Below are 15943 nucleotides of genomic sequence, written 5' to 3'. Positions count from 1 at the left end.
TTACAATATTTTAACCACATGTAGCCATGACAACCAGAGTTAAAATTTATACAATAATCAGTGAAGATATTATGCATTACCTAAGAGAACTGAGGTAATGATGTGCAGGTGCCCAGGATGAGACTTGGCTCCGAGTAGGAGCCCTTTGCTGCCTCCCTAGCTGGAGACGGCAGTCCTCCAAACACGTCCTTCCCTACATAGCCAAGCAGCCCGAGCGCCTGCCACCTCCGCTCTAAGCTGTCCTGAACTTGTGCCCCCTCTCAGCCTTCAGGTGGCTACCTGGCTCTCACTCCTGCTCCCCTCCTTGCCCTCACCCCGCGGTCTCCTTTCTCACAGACATGGATCCCATCGCTTTGGATTCAGACCTCCTGGGCCTGGCAGTTTCACCAGAGCCCTGGATTTGGAAACACCGGGCTCCTGGGCCATCCTGCAGCCAATCAGGAGAAGAAGTTTCAACCTCTTGCTGTTCAAAGTGTGATCTGTGGGCCTGCAGCAGCCACGGCACTGAGGTGTGTAGGAAAGCAGAATCTCGGGAGGCCCGAGGGCTGCTGAATCAGTCTCTGCGTTCCAACAAGACTTCCAGGTGATTCCTAGGCACCCTAAAAATTGAGAAGCTCTGTTTTAGAAGTCTTCAGGGATAAATGGGCTAGAGTTAAAAAGGCTGCAGTGGTTCCCCATGGAGCAGGAGAGGCATTCTTGGGAACACCTGCACTAATGGCTTGAGTCATCCGAGGTCACTCTGGCATCGTTCCTGGGGAGGTAGTCTGTATTGCCAACATCGCACTTCTTATCTGCTAAGCTGGGGTGGGTATGAGCTGATGCCTCCCTCTTCTTGCCATTCTTTAGGGTTGTCCTAATGGAGACAGGACTAGGCCATGACCCACATCCACCGGTCATGTGGCCATTTCAAAACACAATAAAACATGAATTTGAACATCCAGCTTTTGGAAAACAACCTAATTATTTATAGTGAATCAAAGCCTTTCAGACAGAAAAAGCGTGTGAAGGCAGAAAGAGGCCACAGGGAACAAAGAGATTGGCCCCTCAAACAGGAAGGCGCAGCAGGCAAAGGGCACCTGAGTGAGGTGATGATGGGTACTCAGAACCCCCGTCGCCCCACCCCGGCACCCCCCCTCCACCAGCCCCAAAAGAACCTCACAGCTGCTAGAAAAAGGAGGGAGAAGAGCAATGCACAGGAAGCTGGAAGCAACCTGCAGGGCCTGGGGAAGGGCTGGTTTATAAGCGCTTGTGATGGGTGTGGAAAAGTCGTTGCCCTGGGTTTTTTGGAAAACATCCCTGGGGCGCAGGGAGGAGGCTGCCCCGTGCCCGTGACAGCCTCATTGGAGGCAGGCAGGTAAATTCCTTACGTGATGTACCGGAGATGCGGGGTCTGTGTACAGGACATTCAGTTAAATTTGACTGTCAGAGAAACAACATGTCAGTTTTTAGCACATGTATATACCAAATACTACATTCCAGAGCAACCCTGCTCAGGATTAGAGTCTGTCCCCAAGGCCTGTGACCAGAGGAGTTTGGGGCTGAAGAAAGGCTCCACCTAAGGCCAGTGGTACCTTCCTAAAACCTACCCTATTTCTGAAATCGGAGAGAAAATGGGCTTTGTTAATTTTGGGGTGGGGCAGTCTTTAATGAGAGGCTGTGCCCTATTGTTTGCTTTTAAATGTTTTGTCCTACGAAGGTGGGGCCTACCAACGTGTTTTCCACATCATCATGTATCGGGTAGGGCAGTTCAAGGAATGTGTGCTAAAAAGTGCTGTAGTTTTGATCATTTCAGTTCAGGTTCCTGTAGGGGAAGAACTGTTTCTTAGTCCAGACCAATAAAATCCTGCTTAACCAGAAAAATTGCTCCTATGTAAGCAGGCATTTATTCACTGAAAGCTGTAGAAGAAACTGTTGGTAACTGTTTACCTGATCGAGGAGTCTAAAGGTATTTCTGAACATAAAATCAATAGACTCTTCTGTACGTCAACAATGCAAATTAAATGATAAATTTAGGGAAAATATTTACAAAACAAATGAACAGGAAGAGTTATATACTTAGTATTCTCTTTTTTTTTTTTTAAGATTTTATTTATTTACTGGACAGAGAGAGAGCACAAGCAGGGAGAGCAGCAGCCAGAGGGAGAGGGAGAAGCAGGCCCCCCGCTGAGCAAGGAGCCAGATGTGGAACTCGATCCCAGGACTCTGGGATCATGACCTGAGTCAAAGGCAGATGCTTAACCAACTGAGTCACCCAGGCACCCCATACTTAGTATTCTTTTTTTTTTTTAAAACAGGCTCTTTTTTTTTTTTTTTTAAGATTTTATTTTATTTATTTGACAGAGAGAGAGACAGCCAGTGAGAGAGGGAACACAAGCAGGGGGAGTGGGAGAGGAAGAAGCAGGCTCCCAGCGGAGGAGCCTGATGTGGGGCTCGATCCCGGAATACCAGGATCACGCCCTGAGCCAAAGGCAGACACCTGACTGAGCCACCCAGGCGCCCCCCATACTTAGTATTCTTAATGTGTAAGAAAAAAGATGAATACCCAAAAGGGGGGAGGCAAAGGATGTGAACATTCACAAAAGAAGAAATACAAATGACCAATAAAGATATTAAAAGCCCAACCTCATTAATAATCATAGCAAACTGGTAAATCGCAAAATGAAAATACTGAATTTTGCAAAGACTATAACAATTCTCTTTCCCAACATATGCCACCGAGGGGACCATCACCTTGGTACCCTTCTGGGAAGGAATTTAGCAATGTTTATCAATAACCTTCAAACTATTTATACCCTTTGACTCAATAATTTCACTTTTAAGAATGTAGTGCACAAAAGTCTAGGGACGAGGATCATCATGGAAGACTTAGTTGTAACAACAAAAAATTAGAAACAACCTAAATGCCCAACCTTAAAGAATGATTAAGGAATAGGATGTGAGCACATTAAATCATGATGCAGCCATTATAATGATTTTATTAATTTAAGAGTTAAATATAGGTTAATTATGGAAAAATAGGAATACACAACTGAGCAAAAAGAAAAATCTAAAAAGAACCTGCAGTCCAATGTTAATCATTATTAATGTCGTGGACCATATCTTTAAAAGTCTTCTATGTTTTAGGGCGCCCGGGTGGTGCCGTCGGTTAAGTGACCTACTCTTGGTTCCGGCTCAGGTCCTGATCTCAGAGTCACGAGATCAATCGGGCATCGGGCTCTGAGCTCAGTGCAGAGTCTGCTTAAGACTCTCTCTCCCTGGGGCGCCTGGGTGGCTCAGTGGGTTTAGCGCCTGCCTTTGGCTCAGGTCATGATCCCAGGGTCCTGGGATTGAGTCCCATATGGGGTTCCCTGCTCAGCCGGGAGTCTGCTACTCCCCCTGTTTGTGCTCTCTCGCGCGCACTCTATGTCAAATAAATAAAAATTAAAAAAAAAAAAAGACTCTCTCCCCCTCTGTCCCTGCCCCCTAAAATAAATAAATAAATCTTAAAAATATCTTTTATGTTTTAATGTTAAAATAGTGTTTTTGAAAAATACTTGGCAACATCGGAAAACAGTTATGAAATATATGAAATCATATGAAACCATATACATTTTTAAGTAGATACGCACAAAGATTGGAAGAGAATACATCGCAATATTAACAATGGATCTCTTGATGGTTTTTGTTTTCCTCTTCATACCTTTCTTCCAAAATTTCTGCAAATCAGTATTATTCCTATAATTGAGAAATAAAAAATTATTTTTGAAAAAAGACAAATGGAAAGAAGTTCCTTGAGAAAGAAGGAAGCCCATCCTGATTACTAACAGAATGATTGCAGCTTTGCACATTGCCGCCACCTGGAGAACTCCAGGAATCCTGGTGCCCAGGCCCCACACTGAGAGATTCTGGTTGTTCAGATGTGGGTGGGGGCCCCAAGCCTCATGTGCTTGGCAACATCTAACCACACTTGGGTGTGGTCTAACGTGCAGCCGGGCTGAGAACCGCCACTTGCCCAAGCCATCTCACGTTTTGGCAGAAACTTAGGCGCTGTCTGGTGGTGGAGGAACTGCAAGACCTGATTTCAAGCCCCATCAGTGGCCCTCGGTGGCTGTGTGCTTTAGGCAAGCTGTATAACCGAACCTTAGTTTGTCTCTCTGTAAAATGGGGATATTAGGTGCCTACCACAAGAGTTGGGGCATGGCTTCCAGGAGAGGGTAAATGAGAAAGGTCTGTATGAAATAGAAAGCGTATAGAATGAGCTGTTTGTTAGAACCTGGAAACTCAGATGATAACAATTATCTTTGATCAATGAAATATCCTTGGCAACACGGGAACCCATGCAAATAAGCAGGTTTGTTTCTAAGCTCTGTCAGTCTTGTAATTTGACTTGATTTGAAGATTCTGTAGGCAGGTGCTGTCAGATGTGGACGCCCAGGACAGTCCTAGCCTAAGGGCTCATGGCCAGTGGCCAGCAGCCAATAGATCTGGGTTGGTTCAGACCATTTGGTCATCTTGCTTTGAGAGGTGGCTGGCTTCCAGAAGCCCAAACCTTGTTCTCATGAAAATGTGCCTTTGCATTTTAAATACATACTGCTTCCAAGTACGTGTTCTTATTTAACTGTCTCCTTGGGAGGTTGTGTGGCCACAGCTTAAAATGTCTTGGGAATTCCTCTTTTGAGATTGCCTTTGTCTAAGCTACATTTTTTTTTCCTGAGTAGTTTCAATCAGTGAATTCATTCTCTATCCTTTAAAGAGGAGCTTAATTTTAGAAAACAGTCAAAAATATCTTTCAGAACCAAACCTGATGATTAGGATGGTATTCAAGCCTAGATAAGACTTTTTTTTTAAGTGAAGAGGTCACTCGTGAAGTACATGTGTGTGTCTGTCTTCCTACCCAGTGTATTCCCAGCACCCTGCTCAGTGCCTGGGACCCAGATGTTCACCATATTCTTGCTGAATGGAGAGCCACAGCCTGGCTCTCTACTGGGACCCATAAACTGGCTCCAGAGGTAAGTCTGAAAAGGTTTTGGACCAAGGCAGCCTATTTGGGATTAATAAATTCTAGTTTGTATGCTGATTAGAAATTAGTCCCTTTCTTTGGTAAGTATGCTCTCTCTTATATGTACCGTATGCATTTAACTAAAGAGAAAATGATGCAGTTCCTTCCTCTTACTGGGGCCAATACTGGATTTAGTTTCCTAAGGCAACACTAATCAGCGACACTGGACAAATCCAAGCATTTTTGGAATGATTTTTTATCACAACCCAATACACAAAACCACCAATCAAGTGTCGTTAACAAGAACAATGCCTGAAACAAAACTCACTTTTTCACACAAGGATTTCGAGACACTGACATTAACCTAGATTTGCGCGTTAGCTGAGGTCCACACCTCCTGCCTCAATGAATTTGAGGCATATGGAGTAACGCAGCTCCCAGCCGGGACAGAGAGCACTGGCCTGAGTCAGAACTCCTGGGCTGTCCCGGCTCCGCCCGTAGTAACTGTAGTAACTCGCTGTGCAGCCTGGGGAAAACACTGCACACTTCCCCCTTGGTCTTTATGTCCTGATCTATGCAGTGATCTCACACTCTTCAAGTCAGGGATGCGAAACTGAGAACCATGCAGGCTGACAGGCGGGGCAGGTTGGGAACAGCAGACACCCGCGGGCAGGTGACGGAGAGGAAAGCAAGGTCCTGCTCAGGTAATGGGGAGACTTTCACAGCAGAGTCGGTCTCAGCTGAGGCAAAGTCTCAGCTCCGAAGGAGACAGAAAGCCAAAGCCGAAGCTCAACGGCTTCTGGCCGTGGAACTGTTTCCAGGAAGGGAACACACAGGTCATCTGAGGTCAAGTTCAAGGCGCAGAGCCAGCCGCCAGGCGGGAAGGAAGCTGCAGTGAATGCCTGCTTGCTTGCTCTCCAAGCCGTTCACCTTCTGAACACAAGTCCTGTATCAGCCCCTTTGCCAGGTCTCCCTGGGGGACCTCAGAGGCTCTTTCCAGACCTAGGCATTCTGGCTCTGGCCTCACAGACACAGCCCACGCAGAGGTGCTGAAGGGAAGCAGGTAGGGGACAGTGTGAGCACCGGGGGCTCGCCGGCCTGTCCTGTCGTTGCCTTGCAGAGAAGAGGGGCCCGAGTGCTCCATGTAAAGCCTTTGAGCATTCATCATCCACTGTTGCCCTCCCCGCCGCCACAATGCACAGGACATGTTCCTAGCTCCCTGCCTTTGTCCGTGGCGTTAACTCCACAGCCGCTGTCATCCCAGCTCTGCTCTCCAGATCCTCCGCCCATGTGGTGCCCAGCTCGCGTGCCAGGGGACCCGCAAGGCTCCCCTCGCTGGAAGCGGCACCGGTTACGGTCTGTCTTACATCACACTTAGGCACACGTCGTCTCTCCCCATTTGGGACCACACTGCACCCCCTCTTTACCATCACATCATGCGTATTTCTTCCTTTGCCCACACTGCTTACCTGCCTGGTCTGTCCTTACCATTCTGCCTTCCATCCCGTTCCTCGCCTCACCGCCGGGGGCTCAGCTCAGCTAGACTCTCTGAAAGACTTTCCACCCTCGCAGACCTCCCAGCTCCACTTACTGAGTGGCTGCTCTGTGCCCAGAAGTTTGTCTACAGTATTTCTAATCCTGGAACGGCCCTGCGCAGTAAGAGCAAAGACAGTTTCACTTTCAGACTTGAGGAAAACAGAGGCTCAGAGAGGTTCTGAAACTGGTTGAAGTTGCACAGCCAGTTAGCGGCCCCGCCAGGATTGGAGCCCAGGTGTGACGCCTAAACCAAGCCCTCCATCTCTTCTGTACTACTTTTTCATTCGTAAGGTAAATATTTTGAACTTGAGGCTATAAGAACTTTGACGATCATCTTTCTTGTTTTCAAAGCAAGGAACCTAAGGAGTAGCTAGGCCTGATGACTTGCCCAGGGCGATACAGCCTCTCTCCACCCCCCTTTCCTTGTTGTTCCCATGTGCTGGCATGGGAGACCCAGGAACCATCTGTCCACTGCAGGGGGTCTCCAGTGCCAGGTGACATTCTCTGGGGTTTCTAGTTGCAAGACTTCTGACACACACCGGTCCTGCAAGCAGGGCCCCAGAGGAGGCAAGAGAGAATGTCACAGCAAGCTTAGAGCCACCGGATTATTAGTTGAACTGTATACAGTGATAAAACCCCAAACCACAGTGACTTCGGTTTATATCTTTCTTGCTAGAAGAAGTCTTGAACTGCGCATTCCTATGTGCCAGGCACTGGAGATACAAAGACGCATAAGACAGATTCATCTACGTAAGAGAAGAGGAATAAACCATTTCGATGCTACGGTGTTAGGGCAACCATAAGACACACACAAAGGGCACTCGGCAGGAGCAAAAGGTGCCTGGCCCAGCTGGGGAGGAGGTCAGCCACTGAAGACGGTGCTTGCTGGTGACACAGAGCTGAGAAATAGTAGGGGGCAATTGCTAGCCCCAGGTGATGGGCCAGCTGTTGGGCATGAGTGAGAGGGAGGAGTCAGACAGCCCCAGTTTTCTAGCTGTGGAGCCCGGTGGGGAGACGGGGCCATCACGGCTATAGAGAGCACAGGGTTCCCTTGCCTTGGGGGTGCCCCCAGCTTCAGAGGAGGCTGCATCTCTCCAGGACTACTCTTTTGCACTGCCGCTCCCAGAGATGTGCACATGGGCCCTTTCCACCGTAAGGCTTGTAATTCAAGTGCTCTCGGGAGATGACGTCCCCTTGAGCCTGACCTAGTGAATCAAATGCAGGAGTGTAGTGTGGACCATGCAGCCTTTGGGCCCAACTAAGCTGGTTTTACAGGTGTCACCTGGGCCCGCTGTCCCTAGTGTGAGCTTTGGCTCTAGAAAACCCACCTGTAGTGAACATCTGCCACTTGGTGGAGAACCAGTGAATGAATCCCCTTCCTGCGCTCTACCTCCAGCCACAGTGGGACTTCCCCACTGTGGCTGGAGGTAGAGGCGGCCTCACACGGTGAAGGTGGAAAGTCAGATACTGCCTTTCTCCGATCCCCTTGCAGCTACCTGGTGTGTCAAGGGCATGTGGCCAAGACTGCAGCTAGGATATACCTACCAGAGCCTCATATCCGTGAGGAACTTTGTGTGGCAGAAGCAGTTACGGGGGATCACATTCTCATAACAGCCACGCTGGACACTCTGGGACCTTGCAAGTGACAGTCTTAAAGCTTGAGCTTCATTAGGTCCATTGTAACTGGCTTCTGTTTGCAGGTAAGGACCGTGACGACTCCTTGGCAGTTTATCAGTCCGGCAGGGTGCATGGCTAGGGTCAACGCAGGGGTGAGGGGAGCACAAACTTTGTTCTGAGGACAGTGAGTAAAACCACTTAGCTGGAACAGAAGATTCTTTCACAAAGTAGGGGAAGATTAAGGTTGGAGGGTCCTGAAAGCCCAATTCAGGAGCCTGGTCATCACCTTGTAAGAGGCACCAACATTTTTTAAATAAACTTTTATTTTGGAATGATTTTTTTTAAGTAAGCTCTATGCCCAGTGTGGGGCTTGACCCCACAGCCCCGAGATCAAGAGTCACATGTTCTACTGACTGAGCCAGTCAGGCGCCCCAGTTTTAGAATAATTTTAGATTGACAGAAAAGTTGCAAAGATAGTACAGAGAGTTTCTGTACACCGCTCACCCAGTTTCCCCTGATGCTAACATCTTGCATTGTATGCTACATTTGTCAAAACTAAGACGCCAACGCTGGGATATTACTATTTACTAAACTCCAGGCTTGATTTGGATTCCGCTAGTTTTTCCACTAATGTCCTTTTTCTATTCCAGCTCCAGTCCAGGATACCACTTTCCATTTAGATGCCAATCTTTTTAAAGGAGAATATTGAATACGATTAAAGCTGTTTTAGGAGAATTGTCGGATAGCAACATCCAGGTTGGACCAGGAAGTTGGGTAGAAAGGCATTTGTAAAGGCATTCAGAATCTGCACCAAATTTCCAAATGCACCTCAATGCCTGGTGCCTGAAGGGACTCAGCACCTTGAGGGTGCGGTTTCCAGGAAGAGGAGATCTGGGCCACTGGAAGCATGTGTGCCTGCTCAGGGCCCACGGGGCCAAAGGCATATTTAGGATGCCCCTGGGGGCCTCCATCTGGCAGTGCTAGCAAGCTCGAAGTTCTTCCTGCCTGGGCAACCCAAGTGGACTGATAAGTCTAATAGGGAGCCAAAGAAATGCATGCTGGCCTTCTTTTCTGAAAGTCTAGTCTTGTCTCTCTTGACAAACAGTTTGTTTTGGGAAGAGAACAGACTCTGGAGTCAGAGTGGACCTGGGTTTGAGCCCCAGCTCCACCACTTAGTGCAGGAGCCCAGGGTGAGTTCCTGACCTACCCTGAGCTTCTATTTTCTCACTGGTAAAAACTGGGATCTTAAACCTCCTTCGTAAGATTACTGAGAGGATGAAATAACATTTAAAAAGTGTTCAGCAGGGTATCTGGCATACATTAGGCAGTCAATAATCATCGGCTCCCTTGACAGCTTGAGGGTGGGGTCTGGCCTCGTAATTTTTTTGCATATCCTTGTAGTGCTTAGCACACAGAAGGCACTTCATAATCTGGTGGTTATAACATGGAGCTCACAAACCCAATGACCCCAGAAAGGGCAGATCATGTCTCCAGTTACCTCATTCATTTATTTAGCAAGTCTATATTAGGCACTCACCAAATAGCAGTAAATAGATAAATGCCAGGCACTGTGCTAAGCCACCAAGGTATGGTCTGTGTCAAAAATGGCAAAGCCCAAGAGGGGAAAGAGGTCCCATACAACTTTCATTCAGGTCTGACACAGAGTCAGACACAGTTTAATAAGCAGTGTGTCCAAAGCACAAACACTGGCTCCCTCTGTGTGGGGAAGGGTAGAGCCTCACAGAGCGAGGAGTAGACTGGGGACTGGCAGAATCAGTAGTTCTTTCAGTAAAAAAGAGTGGGAGAAGATGAGAGAGAAGCATTTCATTATGTGGGAAAGACAAGATGTCTTCTGGAAGCATAGGTAGTCTTGTGGGGTTTATGGTAGGAGTGGTGGCAGGTGAGGTTCTATAAACATGGCAGCTCTAATATTCTACACAGAAAGGACTGAGGGTCAGTCATCAGACGGCGGTGGCTGACCGAAAACCTGACTGGAAGCTGTGCTTTTATGTAGTAACCGCAGTTTTCTTTGTACTGTCGTCTCCCCCTTATCTGAGGGGGAGATGTTCCAAGACCCCCAGTGGAAACCTGAAACCACAGGTGGTACCAAACCCTAAGTATACTATTTTTACTCCCACAGGTACATACCTACAATAAAGTTCAGTTTATAAATTAGGCACAGTAAGAGATTAACAACAAATTAATCATTAATAACAAAATAGAGCAATGATAACAATATGCGCTCTCTCTCAAAATACCTTATTGTGCTGTGCTCACCCTTCTCCTGGTGATGCTGTGAGACGAGAAAATGCCCACGTGATGAGAGGAGCCGAGGGGAATGACGCAGGCGCTGTGACGTGGCGTCGGGCTACTACGGACTTTCCCACGACTCGCTAGGAGGATCATCTGCTTCCGGAACATGGCCGACCGCTGGTAACTGAGACTGCGGGGAAGTGAAACCGCGGCTAAGGGGGGACGACTGCACATGGTTGTGTTGAGGTGGCTTGCTGGTAGTAGTAGGTCGCGGGCAAGGCAGGCAGTGGGCGTCGTAGCCACTCCCGGCACGGCCATGCTAGGAAGGGAGCCGTGTGAGAGCTGGGAAAGAGGTGGAGCCGGGGAATTTGGGGGACTGGACTGCAATGTCCACTACACACCTGCAGCTAGAGAAGCGGACATTGAGGTGTGGGGAAGATTTGAGGGCTTTCAGAGAGGAACAAGCAGAATTTGGCGAGAAAGGGCGTAGGAAGAGAGCTGGAGGGCGAGGATGGCTCCTCCTGTGGTCACCTGCGTGAAAGGAGAAGCCGGAGAAACAGGCTTTGTTGCCCCGGGGGTGGGTGGGGGCAAGGACTGTTTTGCACAGCTGAGCAGAAGGGCTAGCCAGGTAATGATGCCCAGAGGTCCAGACAGAGCTAGCTTTCAAAGTCATCCTCCTGTCTGGGATTTGCTTCAAAATAATCTGAGAGTGGTGAGTTGGCCCTCAATTTTGTCGGACACAAAATTAGCTCTGAATAGATAACCGAAGTGGGGAGGGGAGTAAAAATTAGCTCAGACTAAGAAAACCAAAGCTGGGAGGGCAGACCGTAGGTAAGGCCAGCTGCAAAGGTACTGTGGAACAATATTCCTCCCAAGGGCAGCTAAAGCGTCATAACCAACCACCCCCTTCTTTGTGTGACTGCTTTCTGACTCACTGAGAAACCTTGTGCTCTAAAATGATGGACCATCAGAAACTTCACTGTTTGAAATTTTATCAGTAAAAATGAAACCCCCTTCTGTCGCCAGGAGGATCTGAAGTGACTTTGACACAGAGAGGCAGTCTTGATTTGCAATTCGGGTTCAGAGCTTCAGATAAGGGGCTTCTGAACACAACAGTCCACATTTACCTTAACTTTGTGTTTTTGCAGGAAGTGAACCAGGGTGTACTGTGCAGTTCAGACCAGGTGTTGACTCCTGTATACAGAGACCTGCTTTGCTTTGAACCTATCAAAGCACTGCTTCAGTTACATTTTGACCTGAACTCTGTCCTTTCCCCAAATCCTAGAGTTCTCTCTTTTCCTGTTTGGTCAGACACCCCTAGTTTCTCTGGTGTGGTCTCCTTCATTGCAATGAATTAGTAAATTGAATATTGTCAAACTGCAGCTTTGTTTCTGGTGATCTTAGGCTGATGGGGCCAGGGTACAGGTAATGGGGATATAGGGGTTCTTTGTACAAGTCCCTCCGCTATTACAGGTGACTCATATTTCCCATGTTTGCAAGTTCTTGAGAGGTCTTCACCCCATAATAGTAGGGGCCATGACGTTATTTGAGATCTCTGCAAGGGTGAATACCAGCCCTCCAAAGACATCCACATCCTGATCCCCGGCACTTGTAATTATGTTATCTTAATAGCAAAAGGGACTTTGCAGATGTAATTAAGGCTAAAGATCTTGAGATGGGGAGAATATTCTGCCCCAGTATAATCACGTGGGTCCTTAAAAGCAGAGAACCTTTCCTGGCTGTGGTCAGAGAGAAAAGTGACCACAGAAGAAGGGTCAGAGACTTTGCTGGTCTTGAAGACGGAAGAAGGGGCCACAAGCCAGGGAATGTGGGCAGCCTCGAGAAGACAGAAAAGGCAAGGAAACCGATTCTCCTCCAGAACCTTCAGGAAGGAACGCAGCCCTGCTGATAATCTGATTCTAGCTCAGCAAGGCTCACCCCAGAGTTCTGACCTATAGAACTAGAAGTTAAATTCGTGCTACTTTAAGCTACATTGTATCAACTTGATATGGCAGCAAAAACCAAAACCAAAACCAAAAAACCACAACCCCCCCCCAAAACAACAAACAAAAAACGAACAGATCACTCAGAACAGGGGTAAAGACAGAAATGAAACAAGGGAGACACCAATAATGGAAGAGCCAGAGAGACCCACAAAGGAGAAAGTGGTCCAGATGTCAGCTGCCCACTCCTCAAAGTGAAGGGTGAAGGCTGAGCCATCTTTCAGTTTAAAGTGCCTGTTCTTCCCTTGCTTCGGTGTCCCTGTGATTCTAGTGTTTGCATTTAACAGCCTTTTTCACCTGAAACTATCACCTTCTCCCTTCATGCTCAAACCCTGAGAGTTTGAGAACTTTCGCAATCTCGATTCACATTATAAATCCATCAAGGTAATATTCTGGTTCCAGAGAGCAGGTTTTACCACATCATAAACGAGAATGAAATCTAGTTATCTTTATGAGTTAATCCAAGTTCTGTGACATTGGAGGACAGCCTAAACGAGGAGTGGGAGGCCACCAGACCGGCCTGACCATGCAGAGCTGGTCTCCACGTTTAAACACCCCTCCCAGACCTACCCTTCCTCGGGTGCTTAAGGTCCAGAACTGCTCCTCTAAACCACTTTCTCTCTAGACCATCTCAGCTACCAACCTGGAAAATGGCAAAATATTTCACGCAGAACTGAGGGCCTCAGAGGGGAGGGGGGTGGGGGAATGGGATAGACTGGTGATGGGTAGTAAGGAGGGCACATATTGCATGGTGCACTGGGTGTTATACGCAACTAATGAATCATCGAGCCTTACATCGAAAACCGGGGATGTACTGTATGGTGACTAACATAATAAAAAATCATTAAAAAAAAAAATATTTCACCCAGGTGAGACTGTTGGTGGCACTATCTTATAGAACATTCACTTTCTAAAAGGCTAAGTGCTGGGTAAGAAATGCTGGATTTCCAGGTTTTCAGGCTAAGTGGAGAGTGTGAAGGACAGGAGTGTACTCCTAAATTATAACCCCCCTAGCCTCATCTGGTTCTGACAACTTGGGCCTAAAGCCTCATTCTCACATGAAGGCCTTGGCACAGCACTTTCTTCTCTGCCTGAATACCCTGCCCCATTCATTCCTCAGAACAGCTGTCACTTTCTTAGGGGGCTGTCCCAGGTGATGTTGGCTCCTTCTGTCCTGGGCCCTCCACAACACCTGTACTTGTCCTTTTGGACCACCCACCATGCCTGCAATTACTTGTTCCGTGTCTTTCACCTTCACCGTTAGATGAGGAATTCTGCAGGGTAAGGACAAGGTCTGCCTTCTGTTGTGCTGTTACCTCCTCCGTCTCTAGCAGAGAGCAGATACAAGTGTTTGATGACTGAGTAACGGAGTGAAGCATGGGGGCCTAGTGCTCTTATTCTGGGTCTACAGGTGATTTCTACATTAGTGATTCCTGGAAATGCAAATGGAAATTAAACATTTGGGCCCCTCAAAGCTAAAGAACCAAAATCACTGAGTTTCTAAAATATACGAAATACCCTATGTTCATCCGTGGTCTTGTCCAAAGTCTGAAGCAGCCAACAGACCCAAGAACAAGTGGGTCAGATTTTCAACAAGAGTAACAAGGCAATTCAGTGGGAGAAGAGAATAATCTTTTCCAAGTAATGGTGGGACAACTGGATATGCACATGCAAAAGAATGAAACTGAACCCTTCCTTACACCACACACCAAAATTAACTCAGTATCAATCACAGACCTACTATAAGAGCCAAAACTATGTAACTCTTAGAAGAAAACACAGGAGCAAATGTTTGTCACCTTGGGTTGTTCAAAACTTTCTAAGACACGATACTGAAAGCACAAGTGACTAAACTAGACCTTGTCAAATTACAAACTTTTGTGCTTCAAAGCACACCATCAAAATACACCCTACAGAATGGGAGGATATTTTTATAAATCATGTCTCTGATAAAAACTTGTATCTAGAATACCTGAAGTCTCTTATAACTCAACAGTAAAAAGCCAAAGAACCTGAAAAAAGGACAAAGGATTTAAAGAGGTATTTTTCCAAAGGAGGAATACAAATGACCAGTAAGAACATGAAAAGATGCTCAACATCATTAGCCCTCAGGGAATGTACATCAAAACCATGACAGGATACTAGGATGGCTATAATCAGAACGACAGCAAGTACTGGCAAGGACCTGGGGAGAACGGAGCCCTCATATACTGCTCCAGAGAATGTAAAATGGTGCAGCCACTTTGGAAAAGTTTAGCAGTTCCTCCAAAAGTTAAACATAGAGTTACCATTCAACCCAGTAATTTCATTCCTTGGTATATGCCCAAGAAAAATTAAAATCTAAAAACTTGTATATGAATTTTCATAGCATTATTCATTATAGCCAAAAAGTAGAATCTACATGTCTATCAGTAGATGAATGGCCGAACAAAATGTGGTATCTCCATACAATGAAAGTCATAAAAAAGAATGATGTACTGACGCATGGTACAACACGGCTGAATCTTGAAACCTCTGAAAGTGAAAGAAACCATTCACAAGAGGCCATATCTTACATGACTCCATTATAATATCCAGAAGAGGCTAATCTAGAGACCAGAAAGTAGATTGGTGGCTGCCTAGAGCTGGACTGGGGTGGGAGAAGTTGAGGTGACAGGGAATAGGGAGTGACCGCTCGTTGGCAGTTTTTCTTGGGGTGCTAAAGACACTGTGGAATTAATTGTGGTCATGGTTGCACAACCCTATGGACCATACTAAAAACCACTGACCTGTATACTTTAATTAGGTGACTTGCATGGTATGTGAATTATATCTCAATAAAGCTGTTAAAAATTTAAGAAATGTTGTGCTTCTGTTTCACAACAGCAGCATTTGTCAGAAGCCAATCTCACACTCGTTTTCCCAAGCATAAAGAAATCCACAGGGTTTTGTCTTCCAGGACACTGATGCCCGAGCGTAATCCTTTCCCTGTGTGCTTCCACAACTGTCAAGGGCCCAGTGCAGGAATTCCACTCCCGGGGCATCATGGATCTGCAGGCTTCCTGCAATGGAGCACTTCAATACTACAGAGCCATGCATTTTTCTCTCTTAACAATGAATTGCCCTTGGAGCTTGAAGTGCAGCATGAAAAATTCTCTTTCCAGCACATCACTCCATTGAGATCACCTGACACTCACTGGGTACGGTATTTAGGGCAGGCCAGAGTGCCAGGATGACCGAACCCTCAATGCGAGATGCTGGACTACGGAGCTCCTGATTTGTTTTCTCCCTTTCTTTCTACCTTTGGTCCCGGTTCTTCAGCTCTAGCACAAAGGTCTGAGCGCCCCATGCCCCCTAGCAAGAGTGCTGGATGGGAAGAGAGAAAGGAACATCCTAGAGTTCGGGTTCCATTCCCTAGCTCTGGGGGCTCACACCGAGTGTCCACCCTCTCCTGAGCCACTGTACTTCCCTTTCATGCCCAGGGCAGGGCTTGGCTGGGAATCCTGGGACCAATCCCTGCCCCGGCACATCAGAGGGAACACGTGAGCACACAGGAAGTCTGGGCAGGGAAGGGTTC

The sequence above is a fragment of the Ursus arctos genome, unplaced genomic scaffold, assembly GCF_023065955.2.
Source record: "Ursus arctos isolate Adak ecotype North America unplaced genomic scaffold, UrsArc2.0 scaffold_8, whole genome shotgun sequence".
Classification (NCBI taxonomy): Eukaryota; Metazoa; Chordata; class Mammalia; order Carnivora; family Ursidae; genus Ursus; species Ursus arctos.
Note: the sequence above shows the minus strand (reverse complement) of the source record.